Below are 6,330 nucleotides of genomic sequence, written 5' to 3'. Positions count from 1 at the left end.
TTGTTACAGGAGTCATGGCCAAGAGTGCAGAGAATATGAACAATCAGACAATTCCATTTACACATTACGTTACAACAACTGCAAATGTGTAATTAATGTATATTGGAATGTTCCTTTCATTGTGCGAAATAATAGAACCCTTTCAGAAAATGTCTTCAGGTAGGTTTATTCGGTTAGGTCGACCCTGTTGTTCTGATAGACCAACGTTCTTCGCCACGAATGCAATCACGCAATGACTTTAATGCATTTCGACGAAAAAGTCCCAGAGACAAAAAAAAAAGTAGCCACAAGAAAAATGTTCAATGACTTTAATGTATCTGGAGTGAGAAAAAAATTGTAGAAAATTGACGCGCGTAAAGAAAAATGTTTATGCCCATTCAATTCAATTTGTTTTGCTAATTTTTTTGTGAAGTACAATGGGACATATTCGCTCATCACTACTGATAATCTGTTCTACATATCACTATGTTCCAACTCAATTTGCCTCAGAGGGGAAAAAATTCTTCTTGACTCCAAAATGGCAATGGGACCAGTCCCTGGATCAACTTGTACTATGAGCTATCTCCCATATCCCTGTATTCCCTCACTTGCTAAACACCATCCAACCCCTTCTTATACCTATCTAATGTATCAGCCTGTACCACTGATTCACTTCCCAGCTCTCCCTGTAACACCCCTTTCCCTCCTCTAATCTCATTGGCTCCCTCCTGTCTGCTGGGAGGAGCTACTGGTGAATAAAGCATCCGACCCTTCCTTGTACCTATCTAATGTATCAGCCTGTACAACTGATTCAGGGAGACAATTCCACATCTTCACAGCTCTCACTGTAACAAACCCCTTCCCAATATTTAGCTGGAACCTCTTTTCTTCTAATCGGAATGGGTGACCTTGTGTCAGCTGGAAAGACCTACTGGTAAATAAATCATTAGAGAGATTATTATATGATCCCCTTATATATTTATACATAGTTATCATATCACCCCTTAAGCGCCTCTTCTCCAGTGTGAACATCCCCAATTTGGCCAGTCTTTCCTCATAGCTAAGATTTTCCCTTTACCAGCTTAGTTGCCCTTCTCTGTACCCTCTCTAATACAATAATGTCCTGTTTGAGTGATGGAGACCAAAACTGTACGGCATATTCTAGATGGGGCCTTACCAGTGCTCTATACAGTGGGACCCCCTCCTCCCGTGACTCTCTGCCCCATTTAATACAACTCAAGACCTTATTTGCCCTTGATGCTGCTGACTGCCATTGCTTGCTACAGACAAGTTTATCATCTACAAGGACTCCAAGCTCCGCCTCCATTATGGATTTTCCTAGTGCAGTCCCATTAAGGGTATAAGTGGATATTGTTACATCCCAGGTGCAGGACTTTACATTTATCAACACTGAATCTCATTTGCCACTTAGCTGCCCAGATTGCCAGTTTGTCAAGATCCTGTTGCAAGTGCCACATCCCGGATGGACCTAATTGGGCTGGATAGTTTTGTGTCATCTGCAAACACTGATACATTACTTACAACACCCTCCCCTAAGTCATTAATGAACAAGTTAAATAAAAGTGGCCCCAAAACTGAGCCCTGAGGGACCCCACTAGAGATGTCGCGAACTGTTCGCCGGCGAACTTGTTCGCGCGAACATCGGGTGTTCGCGCTCGCCGGAAGTTCGCGAACGTCGCGCGACGTTCGCCATTTTGGGTTCGCCATTGTTGGCGCTTTTTTTTGCCCTCTCACCCCAGACCAGCAGGTACATGGCAGCCAATCAGGAAGCTCTCCCCTGGACCACTCCCCTTCCCTATAAAAACCGAAGCCCTGCAGCGTTTTTTCACTCTGCCTGTGTGTGCTGAAGAGATAGTGTAGGGAGAGAGCTGCTGCCTGTTAGTGATTTCAGGGACAGTTGAAAGTTTGCTGGCTAGTAATCGTTTTGATACTGCTCTGTTATTGGAGGGACAGAAGTCTGCAGGGGTTTGAGGGACATTTAAGCTTAGGTAGCTTTGCTGGCTAGTAATCTACCTTCTACTGCAGTGCTCTGTATGTAGCTGCAGTGGGCAGCTGTCCTGCTTCTGATCTCATCTGCTGACTGCTGCAATAACAGTAGTCCTTGTAAGGACTGCTTTTATTTATTTTTTTGTTGTTTTACTACTACTACTACTAATACTATAAGAGCCCAGTGCTATTAGTCTAGCAGTGTTGGGGAGTGGGACTGGTGTGCTAATCTGCTGCTCCTAGTAGTTCAGCAGCACCAACTTTAATTTTTTTTTTTTAATATTCATTTTTTTTTTATTTTACTTTTTTTTATTTTACTACCGCTGTAGTAGTGTATAAGTTGACCTTTTAGGCATTATTTGCCCTGTAGGCATTATTTGCACACTGTTTTCTTCAACCCGCCATCTAGCTGTGTGACCTTGTTCACATTCTGTCTAAATATCCATAATATTACCGTCTCCAGAAAAACACCGGAGTGACTTTTTTCAAGCAGCCATAATATATTTTACGTAATCCGTATCCACCGCTGTAGTAGTGTATACGTTGACCTTGTAGGCATTATTTGCACACTGTTTTCTTCAACCCGCCATCTAGCTGTGTGACCTTGTTCACATTCTGTCTAAATATCCATAATATTACCGTCTCCAGAAAAACACCGGAGTGACTTTTTTCAAGCAGCCATAATATATTTTACGTAATCCGTATCCACCGCTGTAGTAGTGTATACGTTGACCTTGTAGGCATTATTTGCACACTGTTTTCTTCAACCCGCCATCTAGCTGTGTGACATTGTTCACATTCTGTCTAAATATCCATAATATTACCGTCTCTAGAAAAACCACTTGAGTTACTTTTTTTCAAGCAGCATTCATATATTTTACGTAATCCGTATCCACCGCTGTAGTAGTGTATATGTTGACCTTGTAGGCATTATTTGCACACTGTTTTCTTCAACCCGCCATCTAGCTGTGTGACATTGTTCACATTCTGTCTAAATATCCATAATATTACCGTCTCTAGAAAAACCACTTGAGTTACTTTTTTTCAAGCAGCATTCATATATTTTACGTAATCCGTATCCACCGCTGTAGTAGTGTATACGTTGACCTTGTAGGCATTATTTGCACACTGTTTTCTTCAACCCACCATCTAGCTGTGTGACCTTGTTCACATTCTGTCTAAATATCCATAATATTATCGTCTCTAGAAAAACCACTTGAGTTACTTTTTTTCAAGCAGCATTCATATATTTTACGTAATCCGTATCCACCGCTGTAGTAGTGTATACGTTGACCTTGTAGGCATTATTTGCCCAGTTTTTTTGGCCGCAGCCACTGAAGCACAGAGGCCAGAAAAAATATGCCATATAAATGCTGAAAATAGTCATTTTTTGCCATACGTTGACTCAACGTATATGGCAAAAAATTACTATTTTCAGCATTTATATGGCATATTTTTCTGGCAACTGTGCTTCAGTGGCTGCGACCAAAAAAACTGGGCAAACAATGCCTACAAGGTCAACGTATGGCAAAAAATGACTATTTTCAGCATTTATATGGCATATTTTTTCTGGCAACTGTGCTTCAGTGGCTGCAACCAAAAAAACTGGGCAAACAATGTCTACAAGGTCAACGTATGGCGAAAAATTACTATTTTCAGCATTTATATGGCATATTTTTTCTGGCAACTGTGCTTCAGTGGCTGCGTCCAAAAAAACTGGGCAAACAATGCCTACAAGGTCAACGTATGGCAGTTGTTTAAAGAGAACAGTAGATTACTAGCCAGCAAAGCTACCTAAGCTAAAATGTCCCTCAAATCCCTGCAGACTTCTGTCCCTCCAATACAGAGCAGTATCAAGCAGATTACTAGCCAGCAAACTTACTATCATCTGTCCCTGAAATCACTAACAGCTCTCCCCCTACACTATCTCTTCCAAGCACACACAGGCAGATTTTTCAGATACATTTTTGCCCTTGATCCCCCTCTGGCATGCCACTGTCCAGGTCGTTGCACCCTTTAAACAACTTTAAAATCATTTTTCTGGCCAGAAATGTCTTTTCTAGATGTTAAAGTTCGCCTTCCCATTGAAGTCTATGGGGTTCACGAACCGTTCGCGAACCGCTCGCATTTTTGCGCAAGTTCGCGAATATGTTCGCGAACTTTTTTTCCGACGTTCGCTACATCCCTAGACCCCACTAAGAACCTTACTCCAAGTAGAGAATGTCCCATTAACAATCACCCTCTGTACCCGATCCTGTAGCCAGTTTCCTATCCATGTGCAAACGACTTCATTAAGCCCAACAGACCTTAGTTTAGAAAGCAGTCGTTTGTGGGGCACAGTATCAAACACTTTGGGAAAATCCAAATAGATCACATCTACTGCCCCCCCACTATCCAGAATCTTACTTACCTCATCATAAAAAGCAATCAAATTCGTCTGACAGGACCTATCCTTCATAAAGCCATGCTGATTGCTGCTCATAATGCCATTCATTAGGACAAAATATTGAATGTGATCCCTCAACAAGCTTTCAAATAATTTGCCCACCACAGATGTCAAACTTACTGGCCTATAATTGCCAGGCTGAGATCGTAATCCCTTTTGAAATATAGGAACAGCATCTGCTTTTCCTCCACTACATAGGCACCACACCAAAGAAAAGAGAACGTGGGAAAATCAGAAATATGTCTTGATTCCCTCCTCACACCACTTCTTTTCAACCCCCTTTACTTCATGGCCCGCTGGGGAATGTATTTGTGATCCTAATTGTAACCCTGAGAGACACCCAGGTAACAGTCAGTGCTAATATAAACTAGAGAAATCGTGGCTGTAGAATTCTTTACCCCAAGTTCTTTCAGTGGGTGCATGAAATAGGGAACGGCTATGGGGGATGCAATACGTCATATCAGTTGGTTAGAAATGTTTTCTGTAGCATAACAATAACAACAAATGCAATTCCCATGAAAGCCGTCACCAAACAGGAAGTGTAAGTGGTCACATATACACCAGGTGTTTCAACTGCCACTAAACTGTATCTCTGCCTCTACATCTGTGCTAATCACTTCCAGTGCATATTCCGTTCATTTCAGGTGATCATTTACAGATCTCTGGTTATTCACTGGTGACCCTTTACATTTAGGGGCCAATTTATCAAATTTCAAGGTGAATTTTCTAATTTAAAATTGATTTATCAAATTTCAAGCTATTTTTTGTGTACTTCGACTAGGGACTAGTCCAAATTTGATTCGAATTTGAAAAAAAAATCTAATTTCAGAATTTATCATGTACTCTCTCTTTAAAAATTCGACTTGACCATTCGCCATCTAAAACCTGCTGAATTGCTGTTTTAGTCTATGGGGGACCTCCTAGAATTTATTTGGAGTCAAAAAATCTAAGTTTTTTTTGGGAGAAACTTCGATTTGAATTTGAGCGAATACAGACCTATTCGATTGAAAACAGACCTATTTGACCAAAAAAAAACTTTGACTTAATTTCAGTTGGTCTTTTTGAATTCAAATTTTCGAAGTTTTTCAAATTCGAAATTCAAACCTTGATAAATATGCCCCTTAGTAGATCACATAGCAACCGTTCTCAACAGGTTCTTCTTTATGGTCTCAAATTTTACAGAGTCGACACCCAAGCCATATTCATTTTGGGATCCACAAACAAAGTTACATTTAGGGTTACAGATATCTGTAAACATGACTGTTATAGATTAGTATACTTTGCTCTTGTTCATATTTACAAAGTGTCACTATACCTTTAAGAGTATACCCTGTGCTTACCTCATAATGCACCCGCTGCCTCCCTGCAGCCCCCCTTAAACCTGTGCGCCCATCTGGTTCCTCTTACAGAGAGGTCCTGAGTTGAGTTCAGGAGAGGACAGAGAGGCTCGGAGGTTATGAGGAAAGAGGGGGGCATAATCCATTTGTGAGGTACTGTAAGTGCAGGGTATTAAAGGCATAGTGACAGTTTTCTGCTAAATGTGAAAAGTGCCCCTAAACCTTTAAAGGAGAACTAAACCCTAAAAATGAATGTGGCTAAAAATGGCATATTTTATATAGTGAACTTATTGCACGAGGCTAAAGTTTGAGCTTGTCAATAGCAGCAATGATCCAGGACTTCAAACTTGTCACAGGGGGTCACCATCTTGGAAAGTGTCTGTGACACTCACATGCTCAGTGGGCTCTGATTGGCTGTTGAGAAGCTAAGCTTAGGGCTCGTCACTAATTATCCAGCAGAAAATGAGCTTCCCTGGCTGTAATATAAGCTGATGCTACAGGTTTGCTGATTATTAAATTCTGATGCTAATTGCACTGGTTTCTGTGCTGCCATGTAGTAAT

The sequence above is a fragment of the Xenopus laevis genome, chromosome 5S (genome assembly GCF_017654675.1).
Source record: "Xenopus laevis strain J_2021 chromosome 5S, Xenopus_laevis_v10.1, whole genome shotgun sequence".
In the NCBI taxonomy this organism is placed as follows: domain Eukaryota; kingdom Metazoa; phylum Chordata; class Amphibia; order Anura; family Pipidae; genus Xenopus; species Xenopus laevis.
This window is presented reverse-complemented; position numbering follows the sequence as displayed.